The sequence below is a fragment of the Podarcis filfolensis genome (genome assembly GCF_964270895.1).
Source record: "Podarcis filfolensis genome assembly, chromosome: 1".
Taxonomy (NCBI): domain Eukaryota; kingdom Metazoa; phylum Chordata; class Lepidosauria; order Squamata; family Lacertidae; genus Podarcis; species Podarcis filfolensis.
This window is the reverse complement of record NC_139604.1, coordinates 37379554-37393763: the sequence shown is the minus strand read 5'-3', so window position 1 is coordinate 37393763 and position 14210 is coordinate 37379554. Positions and strand designations below refer to the sequence as shown.

Below are 14210 nucleotides of genomic sequence, written 5' to 3'. Positions count from 1 at the left end.
TAGTCAAATCTGATTGGCTACATATTGTCATAACAAATATTCCAACCACACTATTACCTTCAGTTGGCTTGGATCGCTGATGTGACAGTTCCATGAAGAATACCTAGAATTTATGATGGGGGAAAATGGCACCAAGTTAGCAATATATTTGTAAAACAATGGCAGTGAACAGTTTTGAAATAGGCAAACATTTTCATTATCAGGGTGTTTCAGCTCCCTCATCCAGCAGTAATGATCAAAATGGTCAAATATTCAGTATAGCCCACATCCCAGTAAAATTTGAAGGGAAGAAATCAAGTAGGTCATCACAGTGATGCAGTTTCTTCACCTACAAAGTTGAAGTTGAGCAAGGTGATGTTTTGGTTCCAAGATGGCAAAGTCAAGCAAAGCAGAGGTCAGATTCCATAAAGGCAAAGTGCCACCAAATTTGGTAGCACCATGGATAGCTCCATTTGAAACTCAGACAGGAGACTCATACAAGCAGGCAAATGGTGTTGCAACAGCAGCAGGGAAACTCATCCTTAAATAAATCTGCAGCTTTATCTGTGTGGCTAGCAGCAACTCCAATGAGCATTCAATTAAAGGAGTCTAGCCTGCTCTAATAGCAATTAGAGAAGCTGTGTCTTAGTTCTGTTTGGACTTCTACACTAGAATTCCTTACAATCTGAGGACAGCAGCATGGCCTCCTCAGGTCAGATAGTTGCTGGTAAAATGGGCTCCTTCCTTCTGTGAGAGCGGGACTTCTAGGGCTGGTTCTGAGGGCAATTTGTTCCCCTGCTCTGATACTTTTCTGAATCAATAGCCACATTTCCTGAGGACCCTGGGGACATGACAGCCATTGAAGAAGCAACATCAGCTGATTCAGACACCCTAAATCTAGAGAGAAATTCAAATAGATAGAATTTCACAAGCTAGAACTATTCTCTCTGACATATAATTTTCTATACGAATAGAAATTTCTTGCATATTTATTTGCTTCTTGTATGGAGGAGCATTCAGACCCTACCTGTAGCCTGAATGGATGCAGACAAGGCACAAAATTTCCACCTCATGGAGAACTGGGGCTTATAGTTATGCCACCCTCAGCACATTTTAGCCTTGCTCCCTAGCCATTCATTTTCAATGTGTACAAAAACCTCCTCACCTCCCTTTTTGTTGTAGCTGTGCCCTTGTTTTCAGTTCTCCCCCCCCATTCCAGATGTTTTTCTCCTTTCTCCTTTTTCTTTTTTGCACTTCACTCTTCATCTGCTCTTATTTTTCAAGGCAGCTTTAATTTCATTACAAGGAATAGTTGTGGTCTTGATCCACAACCATCTTGTTACAGATTTATATTTGAAATATGCATGGTAAAAAAGAGAGACAGTGCTGTGACTAATGCCATCAGAGCTTGACTACAGTTTCAGAAGGTCAGCATTTCAGCTTGTGAAGGCAGCCAATGCAATAAGCAGTCAAGGCTGGCCAGGTTATTATCACAAGCTAGAGGACTTTTCCCCCCCCTTTAAGTAGGTCCAGGGCTGTGATAAGTTCTTTCTATGGGGATTGCGGACAGAACGGCTGTATATCCAAATCACCTGGAAACGTAAATAGCATTTTAGAATTGCCAAAGAAGCTATTTGGGAACTGGAGATTTATCCAGGACAGATTTGGCTGCTGTTCCATTTATGTGGCCAGGAATGACAATGGAAAATTTTCCACACCTTCCTTTCAAAACCTTTTGAATTTAAATTATAATTCCCTATTTTGGGGAGCTTCCCATGTAATGCCATAGCGATAAGTGATCCCAGTCTGGGTCTCTAGCTTTAGTGCCTCTCTCTCTTTCTCTGTCTCATGTGCACGCATGCACACACACACACACACACACACACACACACACACACACAAAATGAAGAGTTCAAAATGGAAGTCATCCATCAAAATGGAAACAGGAAACTTGTGGACTATAGGCCTTGTTAAGGAACAGTAACGCTAGTGAGCTTGCACTCTTCATACTACTTGAACAGTGCAAGTACAGTGGTACCTCGGGTTACATACGCTTCAGGTTACATACACTTCAGGTTACAGACTCCGCTAACCCAGAAATAGTACCTCGGGTTAAGAACTTTGCTTCAGGATGAGAACAGAAATCGTGCAGTGGTGGCGCAGCGGCAGCAGGAGGCCCATTAACTAAAGTGGTGCTTCAAGTTAAGAACAGTTTCAGGTTAAGAACAGACCTCCAGAATGAATTAAATACTTAACCCAAGGTACCACTGTAATAGAATCTTCAGAGTCTCAGAAAATTCTCTGGACCTTTTCTTCTTTCTATGAATTTCCTTAAGTTACCCTCAGGATCAAAGCCTACTTCTGGGATGACTTGCCTCTCCCCCAGCAGCCTACTTCCACATTGCTCAGGAAGACCTTCATATTCCCCAGAGAGGCTTTTCAGTGAACTTACGTGGTTGTGAAGAGAGGAGGAAATAGGAAACTTTCCTTCTCTTACCTTTCTTAAGTTAACAACCAAGCCAATAGAATTAGAGTAATATTTATTGGTTTTAAGAAAATACAAGTCAATAGAATTAAATGGCAGTGAGGTGTAAGGCCAAGATTTCTGAAGGCAAGGAAGAAGGAAAATGGTATACTTGTTGTGTGCATATATATGGTGTTTGGTTCCAAGAACAATATGTCTTGAAACAGCATGACAGTGTTTGGAGCAAGTGCTGAACATCATTTAAAACAGGAGGTGCTTGTAAACAATCATGAAAAGAAACACAGAATAAGGTCAATAATTTTGGCTCAACCAAGTCTTGAACATAAATCTGGCACAATCCTATTTAAACCTTACCCTGGTTCTTAGTAATTTTTAGATTTATAGCCTTAACCATAGTGTTTACCCTTAAAAACCTTTTACATTGTCTTCAGCTGCTGCTGGTGGTTGTTTTTGAAGAATGAGTAGATTGGGAAGGTGTAGATCAACACAATACTATAATATAATTAACCTTCATGGATAGACTGATGTTCCATCCAATGCTTTTGTATCTGTTTCCTTTCCTTTTCATTATAAGTCACTCCGTGTGGGAATTACACTTTCTGGGACAAACCACGGCAGTACTACATGCAGAGCTTAGTGAAGATACAGGAAGAGATACCCTTATGCCTATTAACAAGTGCTTTGGCGTAGGATCGTTTCCATATCCTTACCAAGCTGCTAGAGTTCCCCTTCCATTTGACTCTCACAAAATATCAGAACTGGAGAAGACAGACCATCCTGGGCAGCCTGGCCCGTCAAAACCCAAGCTGGAAAAACACATGAACTCCAATGTTGATCACCCCACTATGCAGGATCTGTTGGAAGCTCTCATAAGAAAAGCCGTTCTCTTCCTTGGCAGCAGAGGGTGCCACTTCTTTTTCTCTGGAGCAAACAGCAGGAAGCAGAGCTATGAGTGAAAAAAGGAAAGCAGTTACTCTGTCTTAACTGAACAGAAACTTTCCAGCTTCTTGAATGTGGATATGACAGGGGTAAGCCTACTTGCTAAGAGCAAAGGTGTTTTTCATGGGCTGTGTGCAAAGTTATCTGGAAGAAGTAACTTTAGAACAGTAGCTTTCAAATCCTTTCCCTTCACTGAACCTTCTTTTCAGTGGAATTGCCTACTGGGGAATGTTTGCACTTCTGGGCAGGAACACCTGTGCTTTACAGAGGGTCCTGGAGAGTGCTCTAGGTTCCACACTTCGCTTTTATGGGATGCTGTCCTGGCATGCTGAACCTCACTATCCCTCTGCATGAACTCAAAAGGTACCCCACAACACACCCAAAGCATTGTAAGAGATTAGCATTCAGAGAAGTTTGGCTCCCATTACTCATCCTGCCATGAAGGAACGCCTGCTAGGGTTCCAGGACTCCCCACAAGTGTTTGGAAACCATAAGGTGTAACTAGACGAGTGGTGGAGTAATGGTTAGAATAACCATGGAGCCCATGGTTGCTAAAGCACAGGAGAGCAATCCAGTATTAGGTTGGTGGCAAAGGAGAATGAGCCAAGAAGCCAGATGTTCAGACTCACCACTCAAGGATTATCTGAACCTTAGCTATTAGATCTGAGGAATCTTGCTGGCATGCTGAAGCAGAAGCAAGGCTAGCCTGGAGGCAGCAGCAGGAGCAGGGATTCATGTTCCAGAATGAAAGAAAAAGATGTAGAGCAACTCAGTTTGTGTTATAGCAAGTAGACTTACGTAGCCTTCTATTACATTACAACAAAATGGTCAAATCAGGAACATGAATAAGTTAAAAGGACTGGACAGTACAGGCTTCTGTTTCTAAATCTGTAAGGACCACCATGTTTTGGGAGATCTAGCTTGTAAGATTTCACAATGAGATAAAGAATATGCAAACTTTGTGCATATTCTGAACCTCACTATCCCTATTGTACACATTGATCATCATGTTCTCTGGGCAGTGTTGCTATTCTGTACCTGTGCTTCCTCAGTGCATCATATGTTGAATTCTCCAATGTCGATTCTGTTCAAGGCATTGGGAAATGAAACTTTTTATTATTTGGCTATGCACGGGACTTTATTTCTGCGTACCTGGTTCTGTTTCCATTAGCTAAGAATGTATGTGTTAGTTCTGCCATAAAGCCCGAGTTCCTCTCTTGCCTCATTCACTGCTGCCTTAAATAATAAATCTTTGTCTGTTAATTGCATTTACATACACACAGTCAAGGATATGAAATGTCACCTCACCAACACGGCTACTGACAAGTAATCTAACAAATGAGTTGAGTACACTGCAGTTGAGTAATCCCACAAGCTGAAATGTGTTTGGCCCAAACACATTTTCTAAGTAATCCTCACAGTTGAGTGCAAGGGGAGGGTAGCTTTAAAACAAAGGGCAGGATAGTATTCAAAGTACAGTCTTTTGTGGAATCCAAGGGCCGGGAAACCTGGTGATCTTGGCCATGGAAAAGCATCTTTGGCAGCAGTACTGCACCTGCTGCATTGAGTGACAGTTGAAAAGAGGGGAGAGAATAGTAAGGAAAAGTGAGGAAATGGAAGAATTAAGCAATGCTATGATTCTCACTCTTGCTTTCTTGTAAAGTACCAGCTTTGGATGTAGCACTTGGAGCAAAGTTGCTCACACCACCGGTTCATTCTTTGGCATCTTAATAAATCAGCTCCACCGGAGATGGTAGCACTACTAATTCTATTTTAACTTCAGGCTTTAAATGCTTGCCATAAATTTATAGGATCTAAGTCTGTATGGCAGATCTTTAGTAGAAAAGGTATGAGATTTCTCTCTCTCTCTCTCTCTCTCTCTCTCTCTCTCTCTCTCTCTCTCACACACACACACACACACACACACAGTATCAGTCATTCAGTCACTGTTACAGTTGCAACACACATTGCCATGCATTCACAGAGACTAAATGAATCCTAAAGGTAAAGGGACCCCTGACTGTTAAGTCCAGTCACGAAAGACTCTGGGGTTGCAGCGCTCATCTTGCTTTACTGACTGAGGGAGCTGGCGTACAACTTCTGGATCATGTGGCCAGCATGACTAAGCCACTTCTGGTGAACCAGAGCAGCGCACGGAAACACCATTTACCTTCCTGCCAGAGCGGTACCTATTTATCTACTTGCACTTTGACGTGATTTCGAACTGCTAGGTTGGCAGGAGTAGGGACCGAGCAACAGGAGCTCACCTCGTCACAGGGATTCGAACTGCCGACCTTCTGATCGGCAAGCCCAAGAGGCTCACTGGTTTAGACCACAGCGCCACCCACGTCCCTTTAAATGAATCCTAGTCTTGGATTAATGCATCAAGAGTAACTGCAACCTGAAACCTGGGTACACTCTCCCCTCCCCCTCTGGACAGTTACTGACTAGAAGGCAAGAACCACAGCAAAACTTTTATCCTGCTCATGGACACAATTTTTCTAGATTGTGTGATGGGACCTTGGGAACAAAAAGCACCATGTTACTAGAAAGTTTAACTGAACCAAGATGTGTGTGCAGTGTGTACACTCTTGTTTTAGTTTAGATGGCTTCTGGAATTGGTGCTTCAAAGTGAGAGGTTTTCGGCAGGCAGGAGGCAGAAAGAGAATGATTCTCATCCAGCCAAAATCTTCAGAAATAATCTTAGGCATGACATAATAGCACATGTCACAAAGTGATATAGGCACATACACCATAAAGCAGGATTTAATAGTTTTAAAGGTGAAAAATCCTGTTTTCAGATGACATATCCATTAATTTGGGTATGCAATATCTGATCCAGCAAGGCTCTTTAAAACTGAGAGTATTTCATGCCTGCCATTCGTATTAGTTAGGAACTCCGCTGCAATTCTATCAGACAGACGTGTGACATACCTCTACCATGAATGGCATATACATGCACTCATAAGTGGCATATAGAAATAAAGATCCTTCCCTATTGTTTTTAACCCCTCAGCACCAGTGATCCAGAGCTGCTTCTGCCAAAAACCTGGTTCAAAATGCATAATAATGCTTAAGCTTTGGGAAATCCCAACACCCCTGTGCCAAGAGATTCACAAATATAGTAATGAAACCTCTTGACTCAAAAGTGAGCACTATTTAACAGAACAAGCATGAACCGCCTTTAGGAGATTTTGCAGCTGGATTTGTTCCACTGTGTCAGAAGCTGAATTTCCATCCCTGATAGTAGATTTATAAAAAATGTGAAATGCACACATACCACTGTTCGCATTATATGTTTGTGGGGTATACAGAGAGGCACCCTCATTGAGGAAAATACGAGCACAGGAGAGGGCAATGCACAGAGAGTTTCTCCATCCTGCTCTCCTTTACAGAGCTATTGATGATGTGACTGATCAGGACTGATCACCCATTAGGTGTTTCAGCAAGGAGTGAATATGGGAGAAGTAGGTATATGGACTCAGGTTGCTTCCACAATAACGCTCTTTATTACTGCTGAGGCATTACCTTCCACAATTAGCTGGAAGCAGATTTTTTCATTAATTTTGTTCTTTTCATTTTACAGTGAAATAGGAGCATTTCATTATTAAAAATGAAAAGAAAAAAGTAATAAAGGGAAGAAACTAGTCGGGAACAGAAATGGACACTGGGGTAATTAAGGGAGGCAATTCAAGGGACAATGAATGAGCTATTCATCAGCAATCCCCCACCCACACTCATTGGGAAGTAATAAAATGGGCTGAACCTGCAAACTGGAAGTGTTTAATTAAAGGCAAAGGAGCTCTTAAAAGCCGTCATAGTGTTTTGTCCACACTAGGCAGGCTGGTGCAGCAATAGCATTTTATCACACACATAAAAATTGGTACAAATTAGGTCTGGAAAAAACCTGGGAGGAAGATGCACAGCAGCCGGGAGCTCTGTAAAAAGTGAGTGGATGAAAGATTGCAAATTCTAGAGAAAAGGGTTAGAGTCCACCTAACTGGCAATGAGCACTGTCAGAGATCAGTAGCTGGGTAGTTCAGGCAGTGGTGATCTTGCAGCATCACAGGTATTTTATGAAGACACACACACACACAACTTTTTATTGACTGTAGAAAGATACATATAAAGCTTCCACATGCCTCAATGAGAAGGAGCCGTCAACATAGTGTTGCACGCTAAGGGTGTTTATAAATGAATTAAATGGCAGATGTCAAAGCCTCCAGGAACTGTCCACCAAGTTTTATTCTGCACATGTTTCTTAAAAAATTAAAATGAGTACTTTGTGTGATAATTTACAAGCAAATCAGTATCAATAAATCAGAATCATGTAAGCAGTCATGTTTATTATATTCTTGTTGCTTAATATTCATGATAGTAATTTACTTTTATAGTACAGTTTCACTGTTATCTCCTTCAGTGCCATAACTTTGAGTCAGGCAAGCTGCAAAAGTACGAAGTCCAGTAACCCTTTCAAGGCTACAAAAGTTCCTTCCATTAGTAAGAGGGATGTATGCACACATTCAGAGGAAGGGCATGAGCCCCACACACTCTGCTGTGCTGATGCCCCATTCAGCAGCTGAGCACCCTTGGGCAACAGGTTCCAGCTGGTGTTCTAGAGCTGTGCATATCCTCTCTCCTGCAGCAGGTGTTTGTGGTTTGTATGTAGTTCTTGGAGGAAGAGGGATGCAATCTTGTAATTTCTGGCAAGGAACTGTTGCAACTGCTCTTATTTGTCTATTGGATATTGCATGGCTGCTAGTCTATGTTGTATCCTAGGTCACAGGTAGTTCTAGAAGCTACCCAGACTCAGTTTGTGAGCATGTGTGTTTGGGAGAGAGAGAATCATTGCATTGCAACAATGCAGCACAATTTGTGGGTTGCACCCAGACTTCAAGAAAGTGACAGCTGCTTGAAATTCCATTGGGCAAGGACTCCTAATCTGCTGCAATCTGTGAAATTGGTGCCACATGTCATGTGAATGAATTTAAAGCAGCCCCTAAAAGCCCCATTGAGAAATGATTACAGTTGTACTGCAAACTCTTCATATGAAGTATCCCTCCCCTTGCCTTTAAGAAGGCATTACCAATGATGGTTACAAACACAGATGTGCACGCACACATTCATCAAGATAGGGCTCCAAACAATCAGAAATATTCTTATTCTGTTTTATAACCAGTTTTGTATCATTTGTAATTAAAAGCATGGCTCTGTCCCAGGTTCAAGAGTGATTTTCATCTTCTGTGGGTTTCAAGCATCTTAGTTTAATCAAAGGAACTTGTGCCCTTAATGAAACATGGAAAAGGGATTCCCCCCCCCACCCTTGGTACCACTTGGATGTGCAAGAAATTTGCTTCCTATTCTCTGTCTGAACAGTAATGTCTGCTTTCATAATGTTGTTTAAGAAGCATTATTTCCACTGCATCTCTTAGTATAGGGAGTTCTGTATAATGCTTAGCTTTTGGTCTTCTACATGTCTTGTGAGGTATGAAAACTGGACCTTGGTTATCCTTTCAGCAGATGACCTAAGTAAGTATGTGAACTTAGGTAACCTACATTCAAACTCAACATTCTATCTGCTCACCTCACCCTGATACATCCATCTGCATTCCTGCATATTATCTCCATCCCGTGTTCTTGTTGGATATCAGCATTCTATGGAAATGATTACTAAGCACATGAACACACATACGCACACACACCTGCTAAAACACAACATACTGATGTCGGTTCTGGGTTTTGGGAGGCCCTTGGACAAGAAGTTCTCAGTTCCCCTCACCGCTTTATCACCATTGACCACTTGTATGTCTTTACCTCTGGTCCCAATTGGCAGCACTGTCCAGAGAAAGAGAGAGAGGACAATGATTGCACAAATGAACGCTCCTTTCCCTTGCTCCTTTCACTTTCTGCTTACTTGGAGGGAGCAGACAAGCAGGAAGGGAAGCAGCAGGAGATGCAGAAGAGCTAGAAGGCTCCCACAATTGGGAGCAGTGCTCTTGCCTATTGAAGTGTGGATCCAGTGATGCCAACTCAGGACACTAGTTCTGCACTTGATGCATTAATGTATTGGAAATTCACAGCTGCAAAGCAATATTCATCTAACGATGTAGGTTTTAGTCGGTGATCATGGATGAATCTTTCCTACAAGACTATTTCTATATAGGTGCTATTTGAGATGTTCATAGCCAGCAAACAAGCCTTGGCTGTATGAGTATTTATCCTGATCTGTTCTTTCTCCTTTACTTTTGATCACTTAAAACACTAAATCTCCAGATCTGGTGAATTATATGGTATATAATGGTATATAGTGTGTTAGACGACTAAAGGTTATGATCACTTGATAACACCACAGGGGCATGTAATGAAGGATATTTTTCTAGAGCAAACATAAAGTCATTTTTTTTTTTCTTGTCACCTAATTATATTGCTGACTGAATTTTGAAACAACCAACCAAAGGCCTTGATCAAGTGACCCACTGGTTTCAGTGGGAGAGATCCAAACATATGATTAACTTTCCCACTGAAATCAATGGAACTTGCAAGTGCTTAACTTAGACTGGATTGTTAACTTTGACTGAATACTGAATAATGGATTGAGTAAAATGTGTCATCAGCCTGGTCACTTGAGAGAGAACTTCAGAATTACTTATGACAAAGGAATAAATTGTGCCCATGATTCAATATATGGAGAACAGATAAGCAGTTGAAAATGAAAAGTGCAGAATATCATTACATGTATTTCTATTTATAACCTATAATTATTGAGATTGTAGCAATTAATCAATCACCTGATTAGCATGCAGGGTCAGCAGGATCTCCTGATCTTATCTCGAAGCTTGAATTAATTAATTACCCATTAAGCAACCTTATTATTTCCTACTTGTGTACCCAGTTTGCACGAAGGGTGCCTATTGACAAAACATATCCTGCTCTCTGTATTTATTGCAGCAGGCATATGAAGTTACTGACATACACTTACTAATTTACAGTCAGAATTATGAATGAGTTAAAAGACTTTAAGCTTTGCATAATTTCAAACTACTTGTTATATTCTAATTAGCTGGGTTCGATTGATTTGTTTTCAGTATAGCTCTCAGCTGTTCAAGTGGAGTCAAATTCAACTGGTGTACATTGTTGCAATGATATAATTGTGTTAATTGTGCTACAAGTCAGTGTAGTCTTTTTGCACAGGCTTGGTTCTTTGTACTCTTAATGGTGTATGTGCCATGCCACTGGCCTTGGTGTTTCTCTTCCACCCTGCTCCATTCTAATTGCTCTTGGTGTCATTATTTTTTCCCAAATGGTCAATGTAAATTTCCACGATTCTTTATCTTAAATCATTAATCCTAGACAATACCTGCTTTATTATACTAAATAGTTATTTCTCCTTCTTCATGTCTGAACCAACAAATGCTTGAGCATCCTTTAATTTGAGTGGTCGCTTTTGGCTATAGTTTCCAAACTTTACTTTACTTTTTAAATTATTTTTGCTTATAACCGTTCTCTTTTTCTCTGGAGATACTGTTGTTTTCACAATCTATAAAGGTCCAAGGAAATCTTCCTAATCTTCTTTACCTTAGTCAGTTGCAAACTGTCAATTTAAACACTGTGTGTGAGGGCATCAGAGTGGTGAATCAGTTGTGAGGGACCACTCTGCAATGAATGCCCAACACCTAGGATAGGCGGTTTATTTAGGCTGGGGAAAGGTCAAATTAGCACGTACCCAACTTGGGAGTAAATCATGGGAAGGGAGGGAGAAGAAGGCCAGGGCATGCAGAATGAGGCTTCTGTTGTCCCTTGTTAGTTTGTCTGAGGAATATCCAGGTCAGAAGCAGCCTTACGCGTCTCTCATCCTCCAGCCTGACTGGCATTGAAAGTGTGCTGAGACTTCTGAAGCACCTACTCATTTTGTATGGGTAGGAGCTCTGTCAGTCAAGGGCAGCATGGGAGACACTTTCATTCTGATTTGGGCTGAGCAACTCATTTGCAGAATGGTGCCACTCAGCCAAAAGCACCATGAGAGGTCCATTGCCCATTCAACAGGTATGTCTAGGGGAGCCATGAAAATCTAAATGGCAACTAGATGATACTTGTGCATATCCTTTGAACATCTCTGGTGTTAAGGCCTTTGTTTTAGGGTTCTTGAAATGATGCAGGGTGTCCCACTTAGACAGTTGGTCTAATCTGAAGCTGGCATTGCTTAGTTGAAAGAATCCTAAAATTCATTGCCTTGTCATTTCCTCTTCTGCCATGTATTTTTAGCTATTGATTCTGTTCTTTATCTTTTCTATATCTCTTATGTTAAAGCTTTAATGCTTTCTCCTACCCATTGGATGCTTTTCTAAAAGTATTTTGTTTAGTCCTAAGTATTTCACATCATGATGTGTCTTAGCTCTTAATGCCAACCTAAAAAGAGTGTACGGGTATATAATGAAAGCCACCCAGTATATGAGCCTTCGATCTAAACAATTATCTGTCCTAGGCTAAAATATTCAGAAAGTGCTGTTGAATACAAGTGCTTTGTTTTTACTGGGTATGTGAAACACAAATTTACTTTTTAAAGGTTTTTATTCTTTTCTTTTTCTAAGAACTCACTGAGTTATGGCAGAGCTTATTCCCTAGTAAAGTGAGTTTAGGATTTCTACCTTTTGTGTATATGTGCATGGTAACCTTCTGCTATCAATTTTTGTATTTGGAGGTTGGCTCCAGTTCACCTCATCCTTCTGACTGGCTAAACTTAGTCTCTGTTATGCTCCAGTCCCCTAAACGCCTCCTTTTCTACAGCCCCATCCTCTTAAAATAGCTTCACTTCTACAGCTTTTGGTCTAATTTTTTGTTTCCTCATTTTACTTCCATACCCACTTCTTGAATCCATGTTTCTTTGCCGCTAAAAGAGCCTCTACAGCTTTTTCTAATATAAATCCAGCTGCCCAAGAGATGGTTATTCTGTCTCTACACTTAAAAGTGAAGATGTAGTCTGTAGCAGAATTGAGGATGGGTGTGGGTGATTGTTTTGCCAAAATGTGCAGCTCCTAGGTGGAATCTGCAGCAGCAGCAGTTAGCATGCTCTTATTTTTAACTCGTAAACTTCGCCAAATTAAGTATGGAAGCTACTGATAGGCTCTACATATGGAACTAGAAAATGGCACTTTTCTCCATTTGCTTTTCTGACCGTAACCACGTTTTCTTACCGTCAGCACTTCCACTATAAACTCTTTTTGTCAGAGGTTTATAACACAAATGTAAAGATTTGCTATGGGCTAAATCTCAATCCAAGAGTAAATGTTTATACCAATTCTGAAAACAATCAGCTTGCCCATTTGTAGTTATGCATGTGTTCATCATCTGTTATTGCTTGTCCAATGCTCTGTAACTTCTGGAAGGAAAAAAGAGACATCTGGAGGAAGGGGGGAAATGTTTTTGCTATCCTGCAGATATAGAGCGTGTTCTCCTGAGCTGTTGAATGAGGTACTGCATAAATGTCTGTTTTTTTCAGTTTATAGCTAAAACTTTCTGATGGAGCTGGTCAGATTATCCACCGAGGACAATTTATCGCTTTTACTGCTTGTGAATTATCTGGGCTGGCTGAATCTAGAGATGGGCAAATTATTCAATGTGAATAATTTATCTGATCAGCTTAGCTTTTTATGTATCATGATTTATTTGCAGGCAGGTGATGATTCTTACGAGGGTATTCATTACTTGCAGTTCTCCTCCAAATAGTTCCGCAAGCGAGCTTTAGACTATGGTTTGCTCCTGATTGGCTTTCAGTGAACAACATAATTAATCACCTCCATCACATGGCATGTGTCTTGCTACTTCACTGGCTGATCTAAGCAAAGGATCGGCTCCACGAGGTGGTGAATGCTTCCCTCTGTGAAGGAGCCTTTCCAGACCCACTGAAAGAGGCGGTTATTAAACTGCTTCTTAAAAAACCATCTTTGGATCCAGCCAATATGGTCAACTATTGTCCAGTCTCAAATCTCTCATTCTTGGGCAAGGTGATTGAGCAGGTGGCCGCTGAACAACTCCAGGCACACCTGGAGGATATGGAACCTTTGGATCCTTTCCAGTCGAGAATCAGGCCTAATCATGGGTCTGAAACTGCCTTGGTCACGCTGGTTGATGATCTCTGGTGGGCTAGGGACAGAGGTGAAAACTGTTTCCTAGTTCTGCTGGAGCTCCCAGCGGCCTTTGATGCCATTGACCGTGACATCCTTCTGGACCGTCTAGAGGAGCTGGGAGCTGGGGACACAGTTATTCAGTGGTTCTGCTCCTTCCTCCTAAGCCATGTCCAGAAAGTGGTGTTAGGGCATGAGTGTTCAGACCCCTGGGCTCTCACTTGTGTGGTGCCTCAGGGCTCCGTCCTCTCCCCCATGCTTTTTAACATCTATATGAAGCCGCTGGAAGAGAGTATCGGGGGTTTGGGCTGGGTGTTCATCAGTATGCAGATACCCTGCTCTATCTCTTTTAATCAGAACCAGTGAAGGCGGTGAATGGCTTGTGTGAGTGTCTGGAGGTTGTTGGAGGATGGATGGTGGCTAACGGATTAAGGTTGAATGCTGGCAAGACAGAAGTATCATTTTGGGGGGACAGGGGGCAGGCAGGTGTGGGGGACTCCCTGGTCCGGAACGGGGTAACTGTGCGCCTCAAGGACCAGGTGCACAGCCTGGGACTCAAAGCTGGCCATGGAGGCGCAGATCATTTCTGTCTACCAGTTCCATCTGGTACGGCAGCTGAGACCCTACCTGCCCCCAGACTGTCTTGCCAGAGTGGTGCATGCTCTGGTTATCTCTTGCTGGTACTA

The 14210-nt window shown here is 41.7% G+C and overlaps 1 protein-coding gene and 1 long non-coding RNA gene across 18 annotated transcripts in view; one reads left to right on the top strand and one right to left on the bottom strand.

Annotated features, from left to right (window-relative positions):
* Positions 1-2435, bottom strand: part of LOC310747987 — a 5993-nt gene extending 3558 nt beyond the window's left edge. The window contains exons 1-2 of the long non-coding RNA XR_014541050.1: positions 2355-2435; positions 58-103 (exon numbers count right to left, since the gene is read on the bottom strand). This is a non-coding gene — a long non-coding RNA (uncharacterized lncRNA). The remainder of the gene's footprint in view (positions 1-57; positions 104-2354) is intronic.
* Positions 1-14210, top strand: part of ARHGAP15 (Rho GTPase activating protein 15) — a 378516-nt gene that overhangs the window by 317710 nt on the left and 46596 nt on the right. The gene's annotated exons all lie outside the window — the stretch shown is intronic.